We start from the raw sequence: 8,443 nt of genomic DNA on the forward strand, positions 1-8,443 counted from the left end.
CCACCCCTCCCCCATCCCTCCGATCCCCCCAACCCCTCCGATCCACCCCCTCCCCCATCCCCTCCGATCCACCCCCCTCCCCCATCCCTCCGATCCACCCCCTCCCCAACCCCTCCGATCCACCCCCTCCCCAACCCCTCCCCCCATCCCCTCCGATCCACCCCCTCCCCCCATCCCCTCCGATCCACCCCCTCCCCCCATCCCCTCCGATCACCCCCTCCCCATCCCCTCCGATCCACCCCCTCCCCCATCCCTCCGATCCACCCCCTCCCCCCATCCCCTCCGATCCACCCCCTCCCCCCATCCCCTCCGATCCCCCCAACCCTCCGATCCTCCGATTCCCCCCATCCCCTCCGATCCCCCCCCACCCCATCCCCTCCGATCCCCTCCCCCATCCCCTCCGATCCCCCCCCCACCCCACCCCTCCGATCCCCTCTCCCCACCCCCTCCTCTCCCCTCCCCCCACCCCTCCTCTCCCCTCCCCCACCCCCTTCCCCTTCCCCCTCCCCCACCCCCTTCCCCTTCCCCCTCCCCCTTCCCCCCCCACCCTCCTCTCCCCCTCCCCCACCCCCTCCACTTCCCCCCCCCACCCCCTTCCACTTCCCCCACCCCCTTTCCCCCACCCCCTTTCCCCCCCACCCCCTCCCCTCCCCCGCTGATCCCCCCTCCCCCCACCCCCTCCGATCCCCCTTGATAAAGACACTGAAGAGAGGAGTTGGTTCATAGGTATTTACTAAGCAAAGTCTTGGGGGGGGGGGGCGGCGGCTCTAACGGATATATACAATATACAGGCTTATATAGCCCAAGTGGCAATTACCGGCATTACAGCACACCTGGGGCTCTTAAAGGCACATACACCACACCCCACCCCCTGCGATCCCCCCTCCTCTCCCCTCCCCCCACCCCTCCGATCCCCCTCCCATCCCCTCCCCCCTCCAATCCCCCCTCCCCCCACCCTCTCCGATCCCCCCCTCCCCTCCCCCTCCCCTCCCCCCTCCGATCCCCTCCCCCCTCCGATCCCCCCTCCCCCCACCCTCTCCGATCCCCCCCTCCCCTCCCCCTCCCCTCCCCCCTCCGATCCCCTCCCCCCACCCCCTGCGATCCCCCCTCCTCTCCCCTCCCCCACCCCTCCGATCCCCCTCCCATCCCCTCCCCCACCGATCCCCCCTCCCCCCACCCTCTCCGATCCCCCCCTCCCCTCCCCTCCCCTCCCCCCTCCGATCCCCTCCCCCCACCCTCTCTGATCCCCCCTCCCCTCCCATCCCCCCTCCCATCCCCCCTCCCATCCCCCCTCCATCCCCCCTCCCATCCCCCTCCCATCCCCCCTCCCATCCCCCCTCCCCCTCCAATCCCCCTCCCCCCACTCCTCTCCGATCCCCCCTCCTCTCCCCTCCCCCCACCCCCTCCGATCCCCTCCCATCCCTTCGCCCCTCCGATCCCCCCTCCCCCACCCCCTCCGATCCCCCCCTCCCCTCCTCCTCCGACCCCCCCTCCGACCCCCCCTCCGACACCCCCCTCCGACCCCCCCGCCGATCCCCCCCCCCTCCCCCCTCCGATCCCCCACCCCCCATCCCCTCCGATCCCCCCACCCCCATCCCCTCCGATCCCCTCTCCTCTTCTCTCCCCCCACCCCCCTCCGATCCCCTCTCCTCTCCTCTCCCCCCTCTCCTCCCACCCCCTCCGATCCTCTCCCCTACCCCCCTCCCCTCCTCTCCCCTCCCCTCCCCTCCCCCCTCCCCTCCCCCCACCCCCTCCGATCCCCCCTCCCCCCACCCCCTCCGATCCCCCCTCCCCCACCCCCTCCGATCCCCCTCCCCCCACCCCCTCCGATCCCCCTCCGATCCCCCCCTCCCCCCACCCCCCTCCGATCCCCCTCCCATCCCCTCCCCCCGCTAATCCCCCCCTCCGAACCCCCCTCCCCCACCCCTCCCTTCCCCTCCCCCCACCCCCTCCGATCGCCCCTCCCCAACCCCCTCTGATCCCCCCCTCCGATCCCCCCCTCCCCCCACCCCCTCCGATCCCCCCATCCCCTCTCCTCTTCTCTCCCCCCCACCCCCTCCGATCCCCTCTCCTCTCCTCTCCCCCCTCTCCTCTTCTCTCCCCCCTCCCCCTCCGATCCCCTCTCCTCTCCTTTCCCCCTCCCCTCTCCCCCCACCCCTCCGATCCCCTCTCCCCCCCCACCCCCTCCGATCCCCTCTCCCCCCCCACCCCCTCCGATCCCCTCTCCCCCCCCCCACCCCCTCCGATCCCCTCTCCCCCCCCTCCGATCCCCTCTCCCCCCCCACCCCCTCCGATCCCCTCATCCTCTCCTCTCCTTTCCCCCTCCCCTCTCCCCCCCACCCCTCCGATCCCCTCTCCTCTCCCCCCCCCACCCCCTCCGATTCCCCTCTCCTCTCCCCCCCCCCCCCCCCACCCACTCTGATCCCTTGTCCTCTCCCCACTTCGATCTCCTGACCTTCTCCCCAAACACGAGCAGCACAAGAATGCTGAAAGTTCAGCCAGGCATCTCCACCCTGGGGTGAGTGTGAACGATCACTCCAGAAATACCCACAGACATTAAGCGGTGCTGAAGCCTCGGCCCCATAGCTGCAGGGCCAGAGTCTGGTCCCCACACCCAGACCGCCCCCCCCCCCCCCGCCCCCCCAATCCCAAGGCTGCAGCCTACTGCTCAGGCTCGCCAGCCTGCCCCACAGATCGCCAGCGATGGGAGGACAAGAGCCCTCCAGTGTGCATGCGTGGCTCCGGTGGGGGCAGGATGCTGTTTAGGTTCTCCCCCACCTTCATTCCTACCAAATTGCTCACCACGTCCCACTCCTGGTGAAGTTCCCATCTTAGCTCCTTTATATCAGAGGGCTGCAAACTCAAGCACACCTGGTGCACAGCTGGTTTAGTCTTTTCCGGATTTGATTGACCATGTCAAGCATAACCGTGCCTTGCTCTCCTTAGCTAAATCCTTACTATCCCAACCCAAGGCTCCTTTGCTCCATGATGAACCATCCCCTCCAAATCTTTTCCCCCGACTCCTCCATCACCAATACCAGTGTGGAAGCTCATGGATTTCTTTGTCCTTAGGATTGAGACCACCTGTGCGGATATCTATCCTTCCGTTCCCTTCCATTTTTGACCTTCTCCAATCCCTCACCCACTTCACCTCGGATCTCATCAATTTACAATTTCTCTTGCCCCGACACACTCCAACTCATCTCCTCCATGAAACCCACCTCCTGCTTCACCCTACCATGTCAGTAGTGGCTAAATGGTAGCACTCTTGCCTCTGAGTCAGAATGTTGTGGATTCAAGTCACACTCCAGAGGCTGGAGCACATAATCTAGGCTGACGCTCCAGTGCAGTACTGAGGGAGTGCTGCACTATTGGAGGTGCCGTCTTTTAGATGAGACATTAAACCAAGTAACCGTGCCCTGGTCATTATTTATCCCTCAACCAATATCATTATTACATTGCTGTTTGTGGGAGCTTGCTGTATGCAAATTGCCTGCCACATTTCCTACAACAGTGACAACACTTCAGAAGTACTTCATTGGCTGCAGGCCGCTTTGGGATGTCCTGAGGTTGTGAAGGTGCTATATAACTGCAAGCTCTTCTTCTTTACCCACTCAATTCCTGACCACTCAACTACACTTCCTGTCCCTCATGTTCAATTTTATTCGTTCATGGGATGTGGATGTCGCTGGCAAGGCCAGTATTTATTGCCTATCCCTAATTGCCCTCGAGAAGGTGGTGGTGAGATACCTTCTTGAACCACTGCAGTCCGTGTGGTGAAGGTACTCCCACAGTGCTGTTAGGGAGGGAGTTCCAAGATTTTGACCCAGCGACGATCAAGGATCGGCGACATACTTCCAAGTCAAGGTTATCCACTTCGGTGGCAAAAACAGGAAGACAGTGTGGCGGAGCCACCAAGAGACACTGGGCAATTAGTAATCATCCCTTTAACTACCATGTAGTGCAGCTGTGGACTGCACCTTAAACTGTATGTAGTTTCTTGCATTTTCGCGTGATGACGTCATGACGCCGATCACGTGACCACCAGTTGGTGCGGAGAATGTGATGACGTCATGACGTCAGCTTCCAGTACTTTGTAGCAGTCTTAGAGAGGCTGTGAGGCTGCACAGACCTGTTTACATCTGCTCCTGTAGTTTTACCAGTTACGTTGTTTGTTTATTAAACTTTGTTATTTTGTTTCACTGCGTCGAACTTCATTATTCGGATAGGAACTTCCGTTCCTACATTGGTGACCCCGATCTCGTCGGACAACTTTCGTCGAGATATTTATCATGAACACGAACGCCGTCGCCCTTAAATTGCCGCAGTTCTGGGAACAGCAACCAGCAGCATGGTTTTTCCAGGCAGAAGCCCAGTTTGCACTCCGGGACATTACAGCGGATTTGACCCATTATTATTACGTGGTCTCCGCTCTCGACAGCGCCACGGCCTCGCAGGTCGTTAGCCTCCTGGGCAATCCACCGGCAGAGGACAAGTATGAAGCTCTCAAAACTCGTTTGCTACAGGTGTTTGGTTTAAATAAGTCGGAGCGTGCACGCAGGCTTATTGCTATGCCCGGCCTCGGGGACTCAAAACCATCGGAATTGATGAGCCAGATGCTCACGCTTTTGGGTTCGGAGCCCCAATGTTTTTTGTTTCGAGAACTCTTCCTCTGCCAGCTACCTGAGCCAGTTCAGGCAGCCTTGGCCAGTTCTATGATTACGGACTGTGCCGGGCTTGCTGCAGAGGCAGACAAGACTTTTACGGTCACACAGCAGAGTTGTGCAGCCACGAGGCGCCTTTCCCCTATGCGAGCAAAGTCCAGCCCTCCTCCAGCAGGCTGGTGTGTGTACCACGCCCGTTTTGGCACCAAGGCTCGATGCTGCCGTCCTCCCTGCAGTTTCACTGAAAAAAAATCTCCAGCAGGCCCGCAAACTTCGATGAGGATGACAGGGTCTGACAAACACACCCAGTTCACCATGGCAGTCGGTTCAGTGGGAAAACGCCTCTACATTACGGATTCCAGGACAGGGCGACGACTCTTGTGTGACACTGGTTCTCAGTGCAGTATTTTGCCAGTTTCAAAGCTAGATCTACAATCCGGCGGTCACGGTCCTTCCCTCGAGGCAGCCAATGGTGCGGCCATTCGCACGTTCGGTAAACGGACAGTTAATTTAACTCTCGGAGGTCAACGTTTTGTGTGGGAGTTTATAATGGCTAAAGTATCACAGGCCATCCTGGGGGCTGATTTTTTCTGTGCCTATGGTTTTCTGGTCGACATCCAACATTGTCGACTCATTAATGCGTCTACTTTCCACGCGGTGCCTTGCCACTGCAGCACCACTGTCTCCTGGTCGGTTGCCTGTGCGGCTCCATCGCAGGAAGGGTTTAGGCACCTACTCGGCGAGTTCCCGGGCCTACATTTTCAGCAGCAGTCGCGAGGCACGGTGTGGCGCATCACATCACCACAACGGGATCACCTGTTTATGCTCGGGCACAAAGATTGGAACCCGGAAAGCTTGCAGCCGCAAAGGCAGAGTTTCAGACCATGGAGCGCCTTGGGATTGTCCGATGCTCCGATAGTCCTTGGTCCTCCCCACTACACATTGTACCTAAACCAGGTGGCGGATGGAGGCCTTGCGGGGATTACAGATGCCTTAACGAAGCCACTATGCCGGATAGGTATCCAATACCGCATATACAAGATTTTTTGGCTCATTTGGCTGGCAACTCAATATTTTGCAAAGTAGATCTCGTCTGTGGATATCACCAAGTTCCTGTGCACCCTCAAGACATCCCCAAAACGGAGGTCATCACACCGTTTGGCCTTTTTGAGTTCCTCTGCATGCCGTTTGGATTGAAAAATGCGGCTCAGGCCTTTCAGCGACTCATGGACAGTGTGTTACGGGACCTTCCCTTCATTTTCATTTACTTGGATGACATTCTCAGCGCTAGTAAGGATAAGAAGGAGCACATGGCTCATTTACGTACACTCTTTGCCCGTCTCAGCCAACATGGCCTCATCATAAACCTAGCCAAATGCCAGTTTGGGTTAACCAGCATTGACTTTCTGGGGCATAGGATCACCTCAGAAGGCGCCGTCCCACTGGCCACCAAGGTAGAGGCAGTTACGGCATTCCCGCGGCCTCACATATTTAAATCTCTTCAGGAGTTCCTGGGGATGGTAAATTTTTATCATCGTTTTTGTTGTGTATGTACCTTTAAGAGAAGAACTGATTCTATACTGCAGTACCGGCAGTGACCACCCCTGTATATAAAGCCATAGCAGGCTTCTGTATTTCAGTCTTAAGTTTCCCCCCTGTTCAGTAAATACCTGTTTTATTGTTCTCCTGCAGTCCGTGTATTATGAAGGCGCGGACACTACAGTGGCGACGAGCAGGTTCAAACTCACCTGCAGTACTGCATCACCTCACGGGGATCTTTCCCTGAGAAGAAGCTTCTTGGAGGTCGAAGTCAGAACAACGGGCGTCGACCGCGGAAAACCGCCCAAGGATCCATTGGAGTTCGGAGAGTTGCAGGAGAGGCTGTGGAGAGCTGGGATTGGCTCCCCAGTCAAGGTGTTCCAGCAAATCGTGCTGGTAGCAGGTAGTGCGCTGATCCTTCCGGACTGCGGCGGGCTCGAGCTCGATCAAGCGGCTCTGCAAAGGGGCCATGCAGCGTCGTCGGGAGGAAAAGAGAGAGAGAGAGAGAGAGGGTGGAACGCACAGGGCGCGGTCGGTGCTCAAGAACCGGGCAGCGTAGCGAAAATAAAACGAGGGGAAGGAAACGTGAGATGCGCCATTACCCTGCAGAATGCTAGGAGCAGCGTGGCAGCAAGGAGAAGAAGGAAAAGCGCGGGAGGAGCCATTTTATTCCATTGGGGAAGAAGGAAAAGCGTGGGAGGCGCCATTTTAAATCACCCAAGATGCCGAAAAGTGGCAGTATCACTGCTTTCGACAACAAGGTAGAAGACTGGACCACATATGTGGAAAGAATTGAAGTGTACTGCACGGCAAATGAGGTGGCCGATGGAAAGAAGGCGTCGGTATTATTAAATTTGATGGGCGCGAGAACGTATGGCCTATTGCGGAATTTAATTACCCCAGCTAAACCAATGGAGAAAAGTTTTGAGGAGATTGTTAATATCTTACAGGAACACCTAAACCCTACACCGCTACTGATAGCAGCAAGATTCAAGTTCCATAAAAGAAACCAGCACAAAGATGAGAGCAATGCTGACTATCTTACGGAACTACGCAAGTTATCGAAACACTGCCAGTTTGGAGCAGGACTGGCAGACACCTTGCGGGATAAGTTTGTCTGCGGGCTCCAGAGTGAAGGAACCCAGAAACGACTACTTTCAGAAAAGGACCTGACGCTAGAACAGGCTTTCAGCGTGGCAGTATCCTATGAAGCAGCAGCACGGGGAGCTGCGGAAATACAACAGAAACCACAGGAATACAGCGCTAACGAAATGGCGTATGGAGCAGAAAAGTGCTATCGCTGCGGCAGAACAACCCACGATCAGAAAGACTGCTGGTTTAAGGACAAAGTATGCAGGCAATGTGGGAAAATGGGACACATAGTAAGAGTCTGCAGGTCGGGAAAGAAAACCAACACTACAAGAACTACTAAGGAAAAGTACAAGAAAGTAAAGAAATTAACAGACAGTAGTTCGGAAGATCAGGAGAGTGATAAGGACTCCGGGAGCAGGAGACTAAGTTGTCTAAAGTTACACAACGTGATCACAAAGGAGGACCACCGAACCATTTGGGTCACCCTCATGATAGCAGGGTCCCCAGTAAAGATGGAATTGGACACAGGATCAGCCCTAACTGTCATGAATCGATGAGACTATGAGCGGCTATTCTCACACATACCCTTGAAGGACACATCCATTGTATTGAAGACATACACGGGGCAAAAAAGTCTACCCCAGAGGAAAAATAAGGGTGCCAGTTGAATACAACGGCAAGGAAACACAGAAACTGTATCTATATATACTACCAGATGGAGGACCACCATTATTGGGACGTGAATGGATCCGAAAAATACAATTGGATTGACATTCCATTCAGGCGCTAACTGTGACTGATAAAAAGGATGATGACGTCACACCTGGACGACTGTCAAAAATTCTAAGTGACGCGAAAGAGGTGTTCCAACAAGGACTTGGGACTCTAAAAGGAGTAACGGCAACGATAAAAATTGAAGATAACGCAAACCCAAAATTTTTTAAGGCCAGTACCTTACGCGATCCGCCCAGCCGTTGAAGCAGAGCTGGAGAGTCTGGAGCGTTCGGGTGTGCTGTCCAAGGTGGACTGGAGCAAGTGGGCCACACCCATCATTCCTGTAATGAAGAAATCATTGAGCAGCACGCCTGGGGAACCGAAGAAGGTTCGCATCTGTGGGGACTTCAAGGTAACTGTGAACCCAGTCCTGC

The sequence above is a fragment of the Somniosus microcephalus genome, chromosome 2 (genome assembly GCF_052327205.1).
Source record: "Somniosus microcephalus isolate GS21.2 chromosome 2, FLI_Smic_1.0, whole genome shotgun sequence".
In the NCBI taxonomy this organism is placed as follows: domain Eukaryota; kingdom Metazoa; phylum Chordata; class Chondrichthyes; order Squaliformes; family Somniosidae; genus Somniosus; species Somniosus microcephalus.